We start from the raw sequence: 22,844 nt of genomic DNA on the forward strand, positions 1-22,844 counted from the left end.
TTATTATTGTTATTATTATTATTTTTTGACATGTCCACACAAAAGGGGGATAGGAATTCAAATTAATGACTTTCGCTTCATGAGGCGTGGTTTTCAGCCGATTGAGCTAACTTTTGAGGACGGTAATACTAATTGAAAAGTGGCAGTGAAGGCAGGCTTTGAACATGATATGCTTGTGATTTATGGATTTTGACTTGGAAAAAGATTTTGTTGTTATTTATTTACGACCATGAACAATGATTTATAAGTTGCAAAGACCTATGGCGCCATATCTTATGCGTGATAACTCCGTTACTCATACTAAAGTCATATATAATGCAATTTAGGGCCTTTTACATTATATACAATCATAGATATACATGAAAACATAAATATGTATGTTACTCATACTAAAGTCATATATAATGCAATTTAGGGCCTTTTACATTATATACAATCATAGATATACATGAAAACATAAATATGTATATATGCCCATTGTTCAATAATAAAATACGAAATAAAGAGTATTATTCAATTATAACAAAAAATATTTCATCCAATTGGAGTTTAGGATATGGGTCCCAACATACACTCTTTTTTACGAAGCGAGTTAAATTTTTCTATGTGTTTTCATTTTGTATGAATGAGAATGAAGTAACGTGCTGTGGAATCAATTACTAGTTAATTTCCCTTGGAGCATTACACTAATACCAAATAATAGAATTCTAAGAGTTTCTATAGTTGAAATCAGACAATGAAAGAAAAAAAAAAAAAATGATATGGACCGCTTAGAGGGAATACATATCAACCACCAAAATATGAAAAAAGTAATTCATGTGTTTCACTCTTTGATTTTCCATATGGGATCTACATCCTTTTACAAAGAGGATTTCTATTTATTCTTGGAAAATAACTATTACAGAATCACCTACTAATAAGAAGATTGCAATCACGCAATTAATACATAATAATGCTTAAAATAGGGAGATCTCAATAATGTGCAAGTATTATTATTTTGGGCAATATTATTGAAATTGTATGGGATCCCAAAAAAACTATTAGAAATTATTGGACGACGATAATAATAGACTAAAGAGTAAGGAGACTTGACCTTAACCAAAATTCACATTAGTCAAGAGCCATATGATGTCTCTAAGGTCACCATGGGTAAACAAATATTCGCTTAAACAAATTCAAATACACCTTTCATGCTTGATTAGACACGAATTTTGACAAAAAAAAAAAAAATTAAAAACTCCAAAGTGAGGAGACATGACCATAACCAAAATTCACATTAATCAAAAGCCATCAAACGTCTCTAAGGTCACCATGCCTAAACAAATCTTCGCCTAAAATTCACATTAGTCAAAAGGTATCAAACGTTTCCAACGTCACTTAGGCAACCTTTTGCTTAAAAAAAATTGAATACAACATTTTGATGCTTGATTAGAGACTCCAAAGTGAGGAGACATGACTATAACCAAAATTCACATTAATCAAAAGCGATCAAATGTCTCTAAGGTCACCATGCCTAAACAAATCTTCGCCTAAAATTCACATTAGTCAAAAGGTATCAAACGTTTCCAACGTCACTTAGGCAACCTTTTGCTTAAAAAAAAATCGAATACAACATTTTGATGCTTGATTAGAGGCAACTCTTGCCAAAAAAAAAAAAAAAAAAAAAATCTATTAGAAATTACCAGACTATAATATAAACCTTACAATTAGGAGACATAACCTTAACAAAAATTCACAATAGTCAAAAGCCATCAAACGTTTCCGAGGTCACCGTGCATAAACAAATATTCGCTTAAGATTCACATTAGTTAAAAGGCATCAAAATTTTTCCAAGGTCACCATGCTTTGACAACTTTTTGCTTAAACTGTTGATATCATACACAATAATGATGACAATATATAATTGAAAAGAGGAAGGTTAAGAGAGTAGAGACACAGATTAATGTGGTCTGGCAATGTGTCTAAGTCCACAGAGAGGCTGCTATATTTTACTCTTAATGATTCAGGGTTACATCATAACATATATATAGGAAAAACCCCAAACCTTACTTGTACAGACGTATTAAGGAAATCCCTAAAATACCCCACTCCGTGAACTTTCCACTGTTGTTAATATGAGCCATCAATTCCAACATAAACAAATTCAAATATAACTTCCATGCTTGATTAGACATGACTTTTGACAAAAACAAAAACAAAAAACTCTTAGAAATTCTTGAATGACTATAAAAAAAAAACTCAATAGTCATGAGATGTGTCCTTAACCAGAATTCACATTAGTTAAAAGCCATGAGACGTTTCAAAGGTCACCCTGCTTAAACAAATTTTTGCTTAAATAAGTTCAAATACAACTTTTATTCTCGATTAGACAAGACTTTTGCAAAAAAACTTGATAACTATAATAATAATAATAATAAAATCTAGAGTTAGGGAATATTATATATGACATTAACCAAAAGTCATATTTGTTAACGGTCGTTCAAACATTTCTAAAGTTACCATGCATAAATAAATATTCTCTTAAATAAGAAAAAAAAAAAGGCTATTTTTGAAGAATAAATAAACTTCAGCCTAAAATATATTTAATTTCAAACTATCCTAGAACTCTTGTGTATAAAAGCATGAGAAGTTGTAGACTATCATGAATTCATCATAGAGTTTCCACAATGGGTGAAAATGGTATGAAGGGACTTATGGCGATGATAATGTTATTAGTGACTCTTTTTTTGGTTTTGAAGCATGCAGGGGAGTCTCTACTTCCCTTTTCTGCTCCTGGCCGTATGCCTCCATCTCTCCATGCCTTGCCACTACCTGCTCCACTTATCTCTCTTTCTTCTGATGATGGTTTTAAATTCCTTAGGAAGAAAATTTCTACAAAGACAAACATAGAATTGAAAACATGTTATGATGATTGTAATAAGGCCTACTTGATGGACTTCGTGAAGAGTCCGGAATGGATTGATCGTCACTTGGCCTTTGAAGAATCTAAAAAATGTCGTGAAAGGTGTGAGAACGCATAGATGGTATATGAAAATGAGGAATGCTAGGCTTACAAACAAATTTTACAGAAAAAAACGTTTACAAATTGATGTGGCACAACATGATTGAATGTAAGATAAGTTCAAATTTTGAAAAATCTAATCATATTGTGCCACATCAGTTTGTAAAAGTTTTTCTATAAAACTTGTTTGTAAGCCTAGCACTCCTCTAATTATAATAATTGCATATTATTGCAATCCCCTTATTTTATGCATTATTATGTATTAATTGCGTGATTGTCCTAAAAAAAAAAAAAAAAAAATTGCGTGATTGCGGTCTTCTTATTAGTAAGTGTAATAATTATTTTTCAAGATAAACAACAATCCTCTTTGTAAAGAATGTAGATTTCGTATGGAAAATCAAATAGTGAAACACATCAATTACTTTTTGCATCTTTTGGAGGTTCATATTCCCTCGAATGGTAGAAACCCTCAAAATCCTATCATTTGGTATTAGTGTAACGCTCTAAGAAAATTAACTGGTAATTGATTCCACGACATGTCACCCTATTCCTATTTAGAAAAAAATGGAAACATAAAGGGACATTTAACTCTCTTTGTAAAAGAGAGTGTATTCAGCAGAAGCCTTCATTTAAGTAAACAAAAAAGATAGCCACTAATTAAACCACAATAGATAATCACCAGAGTTAAAAACTTAAAAACTAAGGCATCACAATATAAATAAGTATCCATCCAGTGTTAAGACTAAGATTGGCCATCAAGTCGACAAAAAATATTACAAGCCAAGATACAAAATACTAAAGCATTAACAAATTAAACCAAACCAAAAATTAAGTTCATCAAGGTCTTCATAAGTCATATCGCAATCTTAAATAACCTCAAACACTAGTTCATAATCAACTCAGGGCCCTTACTGTTTGGAATACATATGCAAATCGAGTATTTGCGCAGCGGAAATGAATTGTATTCTTATGTCCAAGAATTCTTTATGAAGAACATACGAAAAATGAATGGCTATTTAACAATAGTAAGAACAAGAAAAATTACATAGAAGATCAACAACAAGAAAAATGAATGGCTTTTCTTTTGTTCTTCAAGAACTTCAAGAACGCGAAAGATCGCATCCTCTAAATCTTCTCACCAATGACTGGTTACAACCAAGAGATTATGGGCTCTTGCTTTTCTCCTCAAAACTTAAATTTTCGTTCTTCGTGAGTTAACACAAAGAACTAATATAGTTTTCAGAGAATTTTTGAAAACTATGATCAAGAACACTTGATTGAATATTTTGAGAGCCCCAGGCTCCTCTCTATTTATAGGCACAACTGGGGAGAGAAGTTTCAAATCTAAGCAAAGTGGGACGGGATGCAAAACAAAGTCCAAGTTGGACTTGGACACTAGGGTGGTCGGCTAAGGCAAACCCTAGCCTCCACCTTATGTGGTCGCATGGCCTAGGCAGAAATTCTCCCTGGGCCATGCGTCCTCTTGCCCTGGAGCATGGGCTTCGGGCTTTAATCGCAGGCCCCTTTGTTTACAGTCCTTAGCACAGGCCCATAAATTAATTTCTGGCATTATGCCTTCATACTTTATTTAAAGTCCATGGGTTTTATCCCAAGCCCAACTTTAAATAATTTCTCTAGCCCATGTTTTAATTAAATAGAAGATTTAGCCCAAATATAAATAAGAGAGCCTATTATATGGTTAACATATATATATCAGCTTGGTGAGGGACCTAAAGGAAAAAGTAATTATTGGCTTAAATACTTCCGTAATCATGTCTCTCGACATTCGTTACGCAATAATTCCTTTAACTTAATAATAACTTGTGGTTCCTCCACGAAATCTTCCGTAGCAAAATTAAGGCCAATGATACTACCACTTAATTCTTTACCTTTTTTCCTTTAGTCATTGATTTTATGATATTATCATAATGCGATAAATCACATATATATTTTGGTATACCAACCAAAATGCTTTGGCCAGAGGCTTGAGAACAATATCCATAAAATCTATCACAATGGAAAATTTATCTCTTTGTCTATTTGACAAAAGATTTGGATTTCTTCTTCAAGTCTGTGTTCCAACAATGTTCAAATGTGATCACCTAATGCACTGAGTTTCTATTGACCGACGATAGGTCTCACTCTATGATACATCTAAGTAATCAACATTTTCACATTTGGATCCATATTCAATGTTATCCTATGACCTTTTTACATATAAGATGAACAATTTATGTAATACTCATGTAAAATATAATATATGTCACAATTTATTCCATTAAACAAATTTGATTGCATTCTTATATGTATTTTTTGATTTAATCAACTAATTCTCGTGACGTACTTATTTATTACATATTACCCCCTCCATGAAATCATTCCGTAGTCAAATCAAAGTCCATACATTGTCACTTTATTCCCTACATCTTTTCATTGAGTACCTGATTTAGTTACATGATTATCCCTTTGTAGCTTGTGAGACTTCATCTTATCTTGTACATATAAGTTTCAGTAAATCCCACGAAAACACTCAGGCTCGAGCTGTGGAATAATCATTCCCATTTGTTAGGCTTAGGTGTATTTAGTTTGGTGTTTAAAACCTTGTTTAATGCAAAAGGGGTTAGAGTGTTTTGTGTTTTTAAGGCTCCCCTGTTTTCCCGTCAGGAAGCACATCATGACGGGCTCGTAACGGCTTGTGAAGAACTATTCTTTGGTTTCTTGTCAAGAAGAGCATTAGGACGTGTTCGTAACGAGACTCTAGATAGACTTGTTACAGGATAGAAGTTGAAGTTACTGTTTTCTCGTCAGTTGTATCGTTAGGACGGATTTGTAACAAGACTGAAGCTGAAGTTACTATTTTCTTGTCAGTTGCATCTTCAGGACAGGACACGTAACGCAAATCTAGAAGAAGCTCCCTGGTATCTCGTCAGATGCCCCGTCAGGACGAACTTGTGATGAGGATGAGATCTTTTGTTCTTCCCATCATGACGGCACTCTTTTCCCTTTAAGGCGTGGACATTTCCAGATCTCGAATTTGTGATGTTTTGTTCATCACGTCTTAACGAGAAATGAGTCTCGTTAAGACATGAAAAGTAAAATGTTTTCCCTATAAAAGGTTCTTCCTGTCACTATTCAAATTAGACCTTTGAGAAATTTTTCTCTGAGCAGTCGCAAAAGTTTTTCTCCAAGCAGTGTGTCTTGAGAGTTGGTTTTACAAGAGAGGACGTGGTGAAAGCTTTGGACTGTCCTTTCTCTTGGTTGGTTTTGTTTTTCGTTCCACAATACACAACGGTTCCCATTCTTACAAGGTAAAAGAGTCTATCGAAGGGTCTGTGTGGAGATACACTACATGAAGATGGTTAGCTAGGAAACAAACAAGCAAGGAACTTGTTGTTCTTACAGAGTTTAGAAATTCTCAAGGGTTGTGAGTATTTTCTAATATCTATAATTTAAATCTTCATATAGTGATTTCCTGGGTTTAACTGGCCCAATGTGATTTTTTTTCCTTTGATTGGTTCAAAGGGTTTTTCATTTTGTCAATAAGTTTTGGTGTTGTGATTGTGATGTTTTAAATTTTCGTAGTGCATGTTTAAGTTACTTGATTGCTTAATCTGAACTGTTAAACTGGTGATTAGAGGTAGAACACGATCCTCGTATTCTTTCACCATTTAATCTAAAACAATGGGAATACTCCTTATCACTTTGTTCTCACAAAGGATTTGGATTCCTTCTTAAAGATAGTTTTCTCACAATGCAACATGCAATCACCCAATGCACGAAGATGTTGACCGTAAAAATATCTCATTCATAGTTACATCAAAGTGACCTACAATTTATAGGTTCACGGTCTTCTCAGGATTGAAAGTACTCTTATAAGTCGGCGTGCATGTACATCATATCAACCCGAAGCCCACTTGCTTCTTCTGATCAAGACAACTACGAACAATCTTTTCTATAAGTAACAAGGTCCTATGACTATGATCTTTTGTGTGATAATTCATTTACTCACACCATAGTCAAATGCAATGTAGCTTAGGGACTTTACATGTATATAATATGAAAATATTAAAACATATATATCCATGTAAAACATTAATGTATATGTCCTATGTTCAATAATAAAATATGGCAATAAACAATATTATTCAACAATAACCAAAGTATCATCCAACCAATTGGAGTTTTGGGCACCAATCCCAACAATTTTCCACTTGTGCTCAATTCCAATTGGACACTTATTAGCAATTGATATTCACTAAGTGAAACATTCACTGTCTCACCAAGGCAAGTACTTTTAAAAAAGATTCCACATAACTTTTGTCTAATTAGATTCATGCCACTTTATTATCTCCCTAAGAGACTCTCCCTAAATGACATCTCTCTTTTGAGACAACATTTGCGTCTCCTAAAGTCATACAACACTTTTGGTTCAGTATTGGAGTTAACAACGCTTTGTTGCTATAAATCTCCAACTTACTGTTTCATCTACAAATGTAGCCACTTTTACTTTTTAGGCAAACCTATATGACAACCTATCAAAATTCCATTCATCAATGTCCGAATTTTGACTATTGATAGTTCCAAACAAAATGACAGATAAGGATACTACCTTATTAATAAAATATAATTCCTGAAAAGTATAATACATCATGCGTAGTGCAAACATACAATCCTTCAAGTTATCATTTCAATGCATACTTTCTAAGGTCAGGAATATGAGTATTCATAAGGTAGTATTCCCAATCAATGCACTTCGGATCAAAGCCAAAAAAATGCACATCAACGCCACTGTCACTTGTTGCCATTCGTAGCTTTTCTGTGTTAAAGTCTTCAAAGCTGTATGGAAAATGAAAAGTTTATTCTCATTGGATACGACAAGAGAACCATTGGTAAATTATGTTAGAAAAAAAAAATCATATTTAGTTCTTATGTTTTCATCTTATTTGGATTTAGTATTTTGGTTTTCAATTTCAAAAATAAGGTCCTTAAGTTTTGCCCAAGTTTAAAATAAGTCACACTATCATTTTACCACCCAAATTTACAATTTGTCATCTGCCACATGTGTCACATTTGACACATCAGCATTCATTTCAACATAGCCCGATGCAATGTCACACCAATGAAATCGAAGCCTTTGTTAATGTGGGCTTATTCTTTAGGTACTCATGTTTTGTGTTTCTTTAAGTTCTAGGTGTCAATCGATTTTTTTTTATTTATTTTTTTTTTCTATGAATAACTTAACACTTGTTAACATGTCATTGCATTGGAGTGTTTATGACATGTTAAATGAGACATGTGGTAGATGATAAACCGCTAACTTTGATAGTAAAGTGACAGAGGGACCCATTTTAAACTTGGGCAAAACCTAAGGACTACATTCTTGAAATTAAAAATTCAAGAACTAAGTTCAAATCAAATGAAAACCTAAGAGCTAAATATGATTTTTCTCAATTATTTAAGCACTAAAATAAGTCATAAATACCTGCCCGTAAAGAACACATATGGCTTGTAAAGTTCAGCTAATCTTATCCCTGACTTTATCTTCCGCTTAAGATCAATAACCGCATCTCGATTGTATTGGCAAATTACAATATTCACTATTTGAAATACCTAGAAATAAGAGGATTGGAGAACACTTGTGATCTTAAAACTCTTGTAATTAGTCATTTTCTCAAAAACCAAATGGTTTGCAACAGAAAATTACTACCATATTTTTTCTCTACAAAAATAAATGAGAAAATTTCACAAAACCTCCTTAATATATAACTTCCACACATTTTGAAAGTACCCCCCCAAAGTTATAATAAAAAAAATAATAAACTCTCAATTAAGGGTATATAACTTTCAATTTTTTTCAATTACCCAATTCCGTTAGAATTTTCCGTTAAATCTTGTCAAAATTCTTAAAATACTCATTTTTCTATTATAAAAAAAAAAATAAATAATTGTAAATATTCAAGCAATTATTTTTTTTTTTATAAAAAAACTTCTTTGCGATATTTTTGCAACATCTTTGCGATTCTTTTTTATATAAAAAGGGTATTTTTGGGCCTTTTTAAAAAAATTAATAGAAAATCCTAACGAAATGAGTAATTGAAAGAAATTGAAAGTCCAATACACTTAATTGAGATTTTTTAAACTTTGAAAGGTAGTGTTAAAATAAGCGGAAGTTTATGGGGGTTTTCTGAAGTTTCTCCTATATAAAAATAAGGGGAAACTTCAGAAAGCCCCCCTGAACTTCCAGCCAATTTGAAAAACCCCCCCTGAATTTCCAAAACTCTCATTTAGGCCCCCTGAACTTTGGTTTTCTCTCACTTTGGACCCTTTTAACATTAAACTACGTCATTTTTGGGCTGGGTAGGTGTTTAATTTTAGGATACAAAACGACGTAGTTTAATGTTAAAAGAGTCCAAAGTGAGAGAAAACCAAAGTTCAGGGGGCCTAAATGAGAGTTTTGGAAATTCAGGGGGGGGGGGGGTTTCAAATTGGCTGAAAGTTCAGGGAGGCTTTCTGAAATTTCCCCTAAAAATAAACATAATTTCTCTTAACATACCAAGTTACCATGCTTATCCCCATTAACATGAGTTGTCACATTATGATATTTTTCAATAATTTTAGTTTAAGTTGGAAAGAGGCTAAAAACATATTATTTTGTCTTTGTTGGTATGTCTTCATAAGTTGCTTTCCCAAAACTTTTCTTCTTGAGAAGTGCTACCCATCCTTCCCTCATTCTTCTCTCATCCTCCAACTTTTCAAAATTATCATTGGATCTATATGTGGGACCCATATAGTCCCAAAAATGTAATGGTAATTTTATAAAGTGTGAGAATGGAAGAAGGACGAGAGGAGAAAATAAAGCATTTTCCTTTCTTTTATGAAATCTAAAAATAGAAAACTATTATTGAAAACAAGAACCAAACAAACCCTAAGCTTCTTGGTTATGGATTAGACCTAGACATACCTTGAGTGGCAATATATATCGGATAGCCATGTATGCACGAAAACTAGCCATACTGTTCAACACTATCCCCTTGTCAACTTTGATTGATTTCCCATTTTTACTAACCAATGGATTTTAGTGGAGTACTGGCGGATGAAACTTCTAAAACATGAAAATTTTATTGGATTTCTCCTAGAAGACCCCATATGGAGGATGATCTCGGAAGACTGATTTGCACAATACAATTTACCACCATGTCTGCTGGTATCTGCATGAGTTTCCAATTTCAATTCTAGAAGCTTACCGAAGAAAGTATATGGTGAAGATGGTGAAGATGAATGTAACTCACTATATCTAAAATTGTCTCATGATGGCCAAGAAAGCGTTTCAATTTCCCTTTACCGTAGGCAGCAACTACGCCGTCAATGGTTCTGTAATGAGTAAACAAGCATGAATTAATTAGGAGAAACTTCACAAAACCCCTATCAACTTCTACTCGATCATTTGACACTATTTCCAAAGTTTAAAAACTCTCAATTAAGAGTATCAAACTTTTAATTTCTTTCAATTACCATATTCTGTTAGGATTTTCTGTTAAATTTTGTCAAAAATCCCAAAATACCCCAATTTTTTTTATTTAAAAAATAAATAATTACAAAGATTTTTTTTTTATTTTTTATTTATAAAACTAAAAAATAAACGCTTGAATCTTTACATTTTTTTATTTTTTATTTTTCTAATAAAAAATGGGTATTTTAGAAATTTTAACAATATTTAACAGAAAATTCTAAGAAAATGGTGTAATTAAAAGAAATTGAAAGTTCGAAACCCTTAACGGAGAGTTTTTGAACTTCTAGTGGTACTTTCAAAACATGTTGAAGTTTATAGGCGATTTGTGGAGTTTCCCCAATTAATTATCAAAAAAATAAAGAACGAACCAATTCTTTTTCTTTTCTTTATCTAGTATTCTTGATTTGTACAAAAAAAGATTAGATATTTTCTCAAAATTGTAGCTCCTATATGCATGTTGGTACCTCACGCCTTCAATCCAACCAGAAAATGGCTCTTTGTAAGTACTGGATACCATGGTGGGTCGAATGATAACAAGGGGCAGCTTCTCTCTAAAGCGTCCTAAAAGCATCTCTCCCATTGCCTGTGTATAGAGATAGGTGTTTGGCCATCCATATAGTTTTGCCCTTGCAATTAACAAAATCAAAAACAAAATAAATAAATAAATAAATAAAAATAAAGACAAAATCAAGTAATCAAAAAAAATAAAATAAAATAAAAAGAGTATTATTACTTCATAATATATAGTTTTTTTCCAGTATACTACATAATTGGCATTAAGGTGTCAACTTAATATTATGCCATTTGTATGTTATTAACCAACTTTTCACTACAAGAAAATATGTCTTTTAACAACAAAATTATCAGCAACGACCAAAATGTCATTGCTGACAACTACTTATTAGTGACAACAATTTGCCGTCATTGCTGATACTCCAAAATATTGTGTTCTTAGTGACAAATAATTCATCAATTCGCGATGATTATATTATTGTCGCTAAGACTAGGCTATTAGCTGTCATCGCTAATATTATACATAATTTCAATAATGTATGTTACATTAGTATTAGTGAAGACACTTGTTGTTGCTAAAAACAAATGTATCATTCATGACACCATTGTCAACGTTGATATATACATAATATATCTATATTAGTGACAACGCTAATTGTTGTAGATACATACTAATATAAATATATTAGCGATGATCATGAATGGTTGTCGCTAATGCTACACAAATTTGATATTCGAAGCAGGAGCATTGTCGTCATTGATATTTAAACGACGTCATTTTTAATAACAAGAAAGGCGAGTCATTGGTGCCATATGAAAATTCCCCACCAAAGACTATTCCAAACGTCACTAGTTGGTTTTTATTTATTTTATAATTTAAGGGAAAAACGTCACTAAAATGCAGAGTTTTATTGTTCAAACATTTATATTCATAAAATAGTGATATTTTAATAGTGTTACTATTCACGCGTCGCTATTCACATGTGAAAGATGCGCGTGAATAGTAACATATTGTTCACGCGTTGCATTTCGAGCACGAATAGCGACATGTTAACAGTATGTTACTATTCAAACATCTCTAATTTTGAAAATATTGACGCTCAAAGTTTGCGTTTATAACAACCACTCACACCTAAAAGCTTCAAAATTTCTCCTCTTTCACCCACACACATAATTTTTTTTTTTTTTTTTTAACTTTTTGTTCCCTAGGGAGAGGTGGCCGGCTCCACTGTCGGCCACCTCTAGGGTGGCTCACGGGCCGCCCCTAGGGTGCGGGTGGCCCATCATCTAGGATTTAAAAAGAAAATCCTATAATCGTCACAAAACCCTAAGGCCACCCCTTTAAAAAAAAATGTAAATTTTCTTTTTTAACTGAATAATAATTATAATGGGTAAATTGGATTTTCAATTGTCAAAGTGAGGGCATTTTTGAAAGATTTTAGTCAATTTTGTTTTTTTCCATCCATTCTAACTATTTATGCTAACGGAGTAACCTTTTTGTCACAAAATAGTAGTCTAACATATCCAAGTGTCACACTTGTCAGTTTGTAGGGCACTTTTGAAAATGGCCGGTAATTTAGGGGTTTAAATGTTTTTAACCCAAGTAAGGCTTGGTACCTTCAACAACTCAAGGTTGAAGGAGGTTGTACGTTAAATGAAAGGATTAGTATTTTCAGTATTTCTTATGTGTGGGAGTTTAGAAAAGCAAGTCTCTTTACGTACCTTCAAGTATTTACTTTTATTGAATAAAAAAAAAAAACTTTTTTATTTTTTGTTAGTAGAGATTTGATCAGTAGTTATTAGTAAGTATTTTCGGACCATTTTTAGCTTTAGTAAGTATGGAAGTAGAAAAGCTAGTTTGAGTTATAAGCAGTTTTCAACTTTATGTAGTATTCTAGGAAGCAGAAAATTTTCTTTCATGGTGTTTCAACTTTCAATGAAATGAATTTTCACTTATGTTTCCAGTAGATTTTGTATCGTAAAGTTAGAAATAAAGCATTTTAATTGCTTTCAATACATGTTTCATCTATTGTAGAGAATCAGCAGCTTAATTATCCCTTTGATTTAGCTTTTGATTATAACATATTGTTATTTATTTATTTATTTGTTTGTTTGTTTTTTGTTAAGTTTTGGTTTGATATTGTCCCCTACTCTCCCTTAATGTCTAGACATTTTCGTTTTTTGTATTTGTTATTGGGCTAATAATGTTTTAGAGTCATTTGGACATAATTTTTCTTTATTTTTGGGTGGAATATATCGTCCATTTAATTCTTTTAGGTGTGATTTATATTAGTATTGTCATTGATTTGGTAGTCTTCATACTAGTTTTGCTAAAGATGCAAAATGATATCATGGGAGAAATGCATGTATTTTAGATGTTGCTTTAATGATTTTTATTTTTATTTTTTTAATTCATCCATGTTGGTGATCAATTGATAGTCTCGATTTTATCCTTCAAAGTAGGGGTGTCAACCCAGTCCGGTTTCCCGGTTTTTGGCCAAAACCGGAACCGGGGTACCCCGGTTCCTGGTTTTGAGAAACCGGAACCGGAAACCGGGTCCCAGTTAACCGGGTTCCCGGTTACCGGCCGGTTCCGGTTTTCACCCGGTTTTCCGGACCGGGTAACCGGTTTTTAAGAAAATTGTCTTTTCTCTTTTTTTTTGCTTATGGGGTGGTCGACTTGCCGGAGGAGTCGACATGCCCGATGACGACCATGTTAATGTGAACCTTCTCTTTACCCATTCGAAATCACAAAACTAGCTGCAGTAGAAGATTAAAGGAAGAAAAAAAAAAAGCTTTCGACAGATAAAAATTCTCAAATATCTACAAAACCAACAAAAAAAAATTTACATAGATCCCAAATCACAAATTGAATTTATCAAATTGCAAAACTCATCCTCATCAATTTCAAATCTAAAACCACAGAACCCAACGACGGAGATTGAAAGCAGAAAAATTGAGAAAATCAACAAAACTTAGATCTAGAAGGAAACAGATCTCACCCAATCAAGTCCAAAGCCTGAGCCAGGCAACCCATTTCCAGTGTTGACCAGCCCAGGCGCAAATCGGCCTAACAACATTTCAACTGTTGCATAAGAATCACACCAGGCTACGAAATACCCAGTCACTCCTCCTCTCCGCACCTAAAGGGAGTGCTTGCCAATGGCCCTGGAACGGTATTGCCCCAGGGCCTCCCTAAATCCCAAAAAAAAAAATCTTTTCACCTCAAAATTAATCTCAACATCTCTACTTTTTATACCACATCAATCATTTTTATTATTATTATTTAAATAAAAAAATCACTACAAAACAAATTTTTTACATTTTTCTATATAAAATATATTTTTTAACTTTTCCCCACAAAACATTTTCACTAAAACCAATCAAACACTTATTCCTAAAAAAAGGCTACAGTATCGGCCCTGGAACAGTACCATTCTAAGGCCATTGGCAAACAGGGCCAAATAGATTCAAACCTCGGTGATGAACCACACGCAACCCCGTGGCGACATGTGGCAGAGTCGTACAAAGGAAGAATGACCTTCGACTGGAGGGAATATGGTTCAAAAGGGAAATGTAAGTACTCCATTCCTTCATTCAAAAGCACACACCAACTCCAGAATATTCCTCTCTAGAAAGAAGGGTTTTTTTTTTTTATTATTATTATTTTTTATTCTCAACTCATTTAGACATCGGAGGTATCCTCCCAACTCACTTCAGCAGACTTTTAAGCCATTTTTCTCTATGATTTCAAGAACCACCCATGGAGTAGAGTTGGCCGATCATCGGTTATTGAAACCTATAGTTGAAGCATAATTACTATGACACCTATAGTTTCCTGACCAATGCTTTCTATTTGTGCTACCAAATGGAATGTGCCTCCTCATGTCTCTACATTGTGAGATTCTACAGTACTAATACTTTCCAACAATTGAGCATGCTGCTTTATGAACCATAAGCCCCACATGACTCATACCACATCAAGTAATTGAGTAGCCCTAGTGGCTAATTCTTACAAAGAGCATAATAAAGTGACATGTATTCTAAAAGCACGTGAAAATGACTATTGCTATTTATAATTTTTCTTCAAGGATAACTTAAAAAAAAAAAAAAAAAAAGTATAATATTGGAAAGATTTAGGGATCATATTTAGTTAGAATGGTTTAAAAAAAAAAACCTTTTAATTCCAAGATCCTTCATGGTGGATGTGATGGCTCCATCAGTGGCACCTTGTTCTTGTAGTTTGTTAGGTACTCCTCCGCAAGTTGCTTCTCTGCTTTGATATCTAATTTTGAGGTTCCATTGAGCGTCTCTTCCATCTGAAATGGGCTTTCTAGTATTTGCCCCTTCCTTTCACCGCAAACATAGGCTGAAAAACGACATCATCAATTGAAAATACTACAGATTCAATGTAAGAAATATATAAGTAGGGAAAAGCTTTAATTTAGGGAAAAATATAAAAAAACTCCTCAAACTAACAGCGGTTTACAATAGAGCTCCACAATGTTCAAAAGGTACTAAAGTAGCCCATCAAACTACCAAAATGTATCAAAAAGATAACTTATTTTTTTATATTCCTACAATACCCACATTCTTCTAACAAATAAAATAATTGTAAGAAAAAAAAAAGAAAAAAAAAACAATTTTTTAAAAATACAAAGAAAAACAATGGGCGAATAAAAACAAATTTTTAACAGAATTTGACTCAAGTGACTAAATTGCTTTTTTTTTTTTATAATATCTCAAAAACCTTTGATTTTACTTTCATATGATATAAAGCAATTTGTAATTTAGGCCAAGTACAACAATGACTAATTATTTATTTATTCCATAAAACTTTTTTTTTTTTTTTTTTTTTTGTATTTATTCGCTCATTCCTTCTTCTTTTTTTGTATTTTTTTAAAATTGTTTGGTTTTTTTTTTTTTTTTTTACAATTATTTTATTATTTTATTTGTTAAAAGAATAGGGGTATAATAGGAATATAAAAAATAAGTAGCCTTTTTTTTTATACATTTTGGTAGTTTGATGGACTACTTTAATACCTTTTGAACATTGTAAAGCTCTATCACAAACGATTGTTAGTTTAAGAGACTTTTTTTATATTTTTCCCTTTAATTTATATACACGAACTGGTTGATACATGGAGGAGCACTTTTAAGTTAATACAATTCTTGGCAAAGCCCAAAACATGCAGAGGGCCGAATGTATTGATGCCCAGTGAGACGTCGTATCTAAGAGAATTAAAAAAAAAAAAAAAAAAAAAAAAAAAAATACAAATCATGTCATCTAGGGGTGCAAAGGCGGTTACGGTTAGCGGTTAGTGGCAATAACCGCTAACCGTAACCGTCCTAGCGGTTAGTAAATTTCACTAACCGCAACCGCTAACCGCCTAGCGGTTAACGGTTAGCGGTTAGTGGCCGGTTAGCGGTTAGTGAAATAGATAACCGCCCGCTAACCGCTTTTTTAAAATTGGGCTTTTTTTTTGGGCTTTTTTTTACCCTCATTTTTTTTTCTTGTATTTTTAATATCTTCTTGGGCCCAATTGCTATAAATATTTGAATTGTCATTGGATCATATGATTAAGTATTGATCTTATAAACTTACAAACAAACAAAAATATTTCAATTGTAGTTATAAGTAACACATTGTTTAATCCAATGTCAATTACTTAATTTGATATTATATGAATCACATTGTCATTGTCATTGTACATGAATAATTGATTAAGTATTGGAATTGTAATTGGATCATATAGTTAAATATTTATCTTATACATTTATATTATTCAATATGCATATAATATAACTATAAGCAATTATATATATATATATATATATATATATATATATATATTATATAATTCAAAATTGTTCAAAATTGTTAATTTTCTTTTTTTTTTTCTTTCAAAAAATGGTTAAATTTCTTTTTCTAAAAAATGTTCAAAAAATACATTAATACTTCAATTGTGATTATAAGTAACACATTGTTGAATCTAATGTCAATTACTTAATTTGATATTATATAATCATATAGTCTCATTAAATTATATCATATGATTCATATGATTAATTATTTAAATTCTTATCATATTTACTTATAATCTTTTTTCTTTGAATTGAACTTAATATCTAATGGTAAATGGTAATGTTCAAACTCCTAAATCCTAAATTCCTAAAGTATCTAATAATGCTTTAATTAAATTGTAGACTTGTAGTTATAAGTAACATATTGTTTAATTCAATTGAATCAATTGTGATTATCATTGTACATGAATCATATGATTAACTTGTAGACTTATGACTTATGAGTTATGTCATATTATATATGTATTATTTATTATTATATAATCATATGATTTAATGATCAAGTCATCATGTGATATAATCATATCAATTATAGTGATAATATATAATTACTAAAATTATAATGATAATACATTAATACTTAAATTATATTTATAAGTAACACATTGGTCATTGTTTAATCCAATGTCAATTACTTAATTTGATATTATACGAATCATATCATCATTGTACATTAATAATATGATTCACTTGAAGTCTTGAATAAAGTATTTGAATTGTCATTGAATCATATGATTAACTATTGATATTATACATTTATATTATTCATATACATATGTAGACTTATATAGACTTATAAGTTTATAACATACATTGGAAATAAGTCTCTAGATATTTAATTGTTGTATTAGTATGAATTAGTATACTTATGAGTTATGTCATATTATTTATGTATAATTTGTTATTATATAATCAAATGATTTAATAATCAATCTCATGTGATATAATCATATAAATTATAGTGATAATATATTAATACTCAAATTGTGATTTAATTATTTTTTTAAAAAAATTGTGATTTAATGATCAAGTGATTATATGATATAATCATATAAATTATAGTGATAATATATTAATACTCAAATTGTGATTTAATTATTTTTAAAAAAAATTGTGATTTAATGATCAAGTGATTATGTTATATGTATAATTATAAAAATATATTATATAAAAAGGCGGTTAGCGGTTAGCGGTTACGGTTAGTAGACCCAATAACCGCTAACCGCTAACCGCTAGGCGGTTATGGCGGTTAGGCGGTTAGCGGTTAATGCGGTTAAACGGTTAGGCGGTTAGGCGGTTGGCGGTTATAGCGGTTAGCGGTTAGCGGGCGGTTAAAAACCGCCCGCCTTTGCACCCCTAGTCATCCGTAGGAGTCCTGCTATGCAGCTGCCAAAATTTGGTAGCCTATCATCGGACATATATTAAAATAATAATAATAATAATAATAATAATAATAATAAATTGTTATATTAATAATAATAATAATAAATTGTTATATATATATATATATATATATATATATATATATATTGTTAGTTAAATTTCTATGAGTTAATATTTAGTTTTTAATGTCTTAAAAATTTGTTTTTGAATTCAAAACTAAAACTTAGGAGTAGAAGGTTAACCCTTTAGAGATAGTATCACCTAAAAGGGATTCGATCATCCTAAATTTGGTGTTAATGCCTCAAATTTAGTGCTAATATCTCAAATTTGGATTCCCTTTTAATATTTCTCTTCTTCAATTTAAAAAATAAAAATAAGATAAGAAGAAATAAAATGTCTGACGCTTGGTTGTCTCAATTTGACAACCGAAAATCTCTATTCCATCCATAGTTTATCAATAATTCAAGCGAACCGGAAAAGTGATCATTTCATTAGTTTGGCCCATGCAACTAATTCAATCAATCTAATCATGAGCATATTTATTATAATTAAATTATATTTTAACATAACTTATTTACTTATTAACTTATTTTATGTAGCCTTAGGCAGCCTACCTCTGTACACTGTGGACTTTGAGATGTAACTTGTAATTTATCTTAGGTTACCTGACCAAAGGGCTATAGCCAAGAAAAGAAATAGGAAAAAGATAAAATCAATAAATAAGTAAAACAAGGAAAAATAAGGCCCTAGTGGACCTATTGGGGGAAATTTTCAAAACGCCCCCAAAATTTATATGGTTTTAGCCTTTTAGGAGATAACTCCTCTAACATTAATCTTTTACCTTTTAATTTTTGTTTTGTTTTGTTTTTTTTTTAACATCCCCTTACTTAAAAGTCTAATTCCGCCCCTGAGTGGGCTCCTCTAGGAACTAGGCAGGCGAGAGCACTCTTGTTTTGACAAGAGACACCCGCAAATATTAATGCATTCAGGACTTCAAAAGTGATATTATTGAATCCTATTCGAGTGCTTGAATCAATCAGAAATCCTATTCTTATTTTAAAACACTGCAATGCTTACTATTTACTGAGTAATGCTATATATCATTATTTTATTATATTTTTATCACATAAATGATATATTTTTTTTTCAAATTATCATTTTTAAAAAATTTAATAATAATTTATCAGTTTACTACCTTTCATCAAACGCGGTGGTGGTAGCAGAATTTAGGATAATGTCTATTTCGTTCCACATATCCTGTCTTTAATTTGTTTAGAATCTTCGACTCCCAAATTCTCATAAGAGACGTCACCCGGGACTGTAATAACCTTTTCAGATATGAAGGATTCTAGATTTGCATCCCACTTCTCCCGGACAACTCTAAATAAATTCTTTCCAATAACCTGCATGTGAATAAATTATTAAAAAATAAATAAATGCATAAAAAGATTCATCATAGTTCCTTGCCATAATGAATGCTCAAGAATAAACAGAAAATTGCCCATTTTTTGACATAGTGCATGTCGTTCAAGATCATTTAGCACTAAATAATAGTACCGTAATTAAATCCAAGACAATCAAAAGACTTTCCTTCTGATTTTTGTTTTTGTAGAAATTAGGAAAAAAAAAAATCTTTTAATTTCATGTAAAAACCGATATGAGTATACACGTGTGAATGTGAAAATTAAGTTATGTCCCACTTTAAATTAAAAACGTCATGTATGTGAGTAGTTAATATAGTATAGATAAATCTAAACCAAAGTTTAATTTTTTTGGTTGAATGATATTTCATTAATATGTATTATAATCTTAATTACCATAAGACTTTTCAAAGTGTGAATATCCTTGGGTGGTATTACTGGTATCAAAGCTAATGGCGGTGTGTATATGGTAGATAAGAGTGGTCTTTTTCGTAGTTGGAGAAGGACGGTATACAAGCATAGATAGTAAATCACCCTCACAATTAGGGTAAGGAGATAGGTGCATGACATAGTTAATGACCACATAGCATATGCAAGTGATCCTGAAGATGGTTAATGAGACTGATAGACTTAACCGGTTCATGCCGAAAGGGATGCAAGGCATGGGTTTCAGGTTTATCTAACGAGGAATGATAGGGACCCAACTTTTTTGCCCAACAAAAGTCCAACTTTTGCCTTATTTATTTTTTAAAAATAAAATAAAATAAAAAATGGAAAAAATGTTTGAAGCAACCCTATCTATTTTTTGTCTTTCTTTTATTTGGTATTTTTAAAAAAATGAAAATTGGTATTTTTTTTCATAATAATGTCATTTTTTTCAAGAAAATGTCATTATTATGAAGAAAAATACTATTTTTCATTTTTAAAAAAATATTAAATAAAAGAAAGGCAAAAAATAGATAGGTTGCTTCAGACATTTTTTCCATTTTTCATTTTGTTTTTTTTAGAAAAAAAATAAAGAGTAAAAGTTGGACTTTTGTTGGGCAAAAAAGTTGGGCCTTTAGCATTTCTCTTATCTAACAGATAGTGGTAAAAAAGTGGTTACGGTATGTTAGCGGTTATTGGCTAAAACCGTTAACCGTAACCGCCTAGGCGGTTAGCGGTTAATAGAGTTACTAACCGCTTTTTAAAATTAAAAATGAAAATGAAAAAAAAAACAAAACAAAACGATTTCTATTGTAATACAATAATATCATACTGCATGTATTTCATGTATATATATATATATATATATATATATATATATATATATATATATATTGATTAACGGTTAGCGGTTTCGAAAAAATCTAAAACCGTGTGGTTAGTTGTTTTTCCTAACCGCCTTCAAAAGCGGTTAGTAGGGTTAGCAAGCGGTTAATAACCGTCCGCCTTTTCACCTCTACTGACAGAAGTAGGTACACAAAGTAGCCCTACGTACTTTGAAGAGGACCGGGTCATATATATATATATATATATATATATATATATATATATATATATGCAAGCGGTTAAAGTAGTAGGATAATTGGGTTCAGACTCATACGTTTAAGAAAATGCCAAAAAGAAAATGAGGTATAGTATTAGTACCTCATTATGCAAGCGTTGAGTGGCAGACGCAGTATCTGAAGCTCTTATGAGAAGATAGAGCCTTTTGACATTTGGTTGCACTCTCAGTATTTTCTCCACAAAAACTGCGTGGATGGATACAAGTAAATGTTAGGGAGTAAAAGCATCGTCGCTCACAACACAGAAAGAGAGAGGGTACCTTTTGCTAGAAAGCCTGCAGCACCAGTCACTAAAACAGTCTTGTTCTCAAGAAACTGCAGCATGCTTTCCAACTCCATTAGAGAGAGAGAGAGAGTTGATGAATGAAGACTATGATTATCTTAAACTATATATATATATATATATTAAGAAGATATTTGTTTAAAACAAACATCGAAACGTACGTACGTATGTGGCTTGAAATGCAGCCAACTTCAAGCAGAAGCCAAGCTCTGCAATTTTGGAGCAGTAAAAGCAGACCTATAATCTCGTACATGTAGAGCTTTCTCCCGAAGTTGTATTGGAAAGTTGTCGTGAATAGGCCGTAGTTCATGAATGAGTTCGATGGGCAGCAAACAAATGTTTCTCTCGCGGCTTAATTAATTTCTACCTCGGACTGCCCGCTATGCTGCTGGACTGTCTTGCTAAACTTTGTCTTTATATATATATATATATATATATATATTTTGTTTCAGCAGGAGAAGAAGTAAAGTTTGGCTGGCTGTTGCTTTCAACTGATACTACCAAAAAGGTTTGTCCAAATTCTTAGTGCGGCTCGGTACGGTGTGTTCATACTATGCGAATATTCATTGACTAGCCTAGGGGGAATTTGACTTATATGCTGTTATTTGTTGTAGTTTAATCAATGGTCAAGATTGAATTTTTCAAAATTTATTTTCATTTTCTCTCTCCTATTAAATGCTTCTAAAAGTAAATCAATTGTAAAATTCAATCTTGACCGTTGATTCAACTACAGCATACATGTTATTTTTTTATTTTTTATTTTTGACATATCCGTACAAGAAGGAGAGGGAGATTCGAACTAGTAACCTCTACTTCATTAAGTGTGGTCCCAACCGATTGAGTCCGCCTCGGGGCGGAGGGAAGGGGGTTGAGAGTGATGATTTTTGTAATACAAAATTATAACTCCTGTTGGGGTGGAAATCCATAGAGGACACAGAAAAAGATGAAGTCAAAGAAATTAGAAAAAAATGTACGTTTGTTTTTTACTCTCACTTTATTTAAAGAATGCAATGCAACTCTTGTTCTCTTTTAAGTAATCTCTATGAATGGCAATTTTCATGGAAATAGTTTGTAGGGGTGAAAAGTCGATTACGGGTAGTGATTATTGGTTAAAACAGCTAATCGTAACCGCCTAGGTGGTTAGTGAAATTCACTAACTGTCTAGACAGTTAGCGGTTAATAACCCTAATAACCAGTAACCGTTTTTTAAAAGAAAACAATTTAAAAATTAAAAAACAAAACAAAACGACATCGTTTTTATGGTAATACAATAATATCCTACTACATACGACATCGTTTCATGTATATATATATATATATA

The 22,844-nt window shown here is 31.8% G+C and overlaps 1 pseudogene; it reads right to left on the reverse strand.

The window, feature by feature from the left end:
- Positions 1-7,683: 7,683 nt before the first annotated feature.
- Positions 7,684-21,579, reverse strand: LOC148587073 (putative fatty acyl-CoA reductase 4; annotated as a pseudogene).
- Between the last annotated feature and the right edge of the window lie 1,265 nt (positions 21,580-22,844).

This window comes from Corylus avellana, chromosome 3 (assembly GCF_965113065.1).
Source record: "Corylus avellana chromosome 3, dhCorAvel1.hap1.2, whole genome shotgun sequence".
Lineage (NCBI taxonomy): Eukaryota > Viridiplantae > Streptophyta > Magnoliopsida > Fagales > Betulaceae > Corylus > Corylus avellana.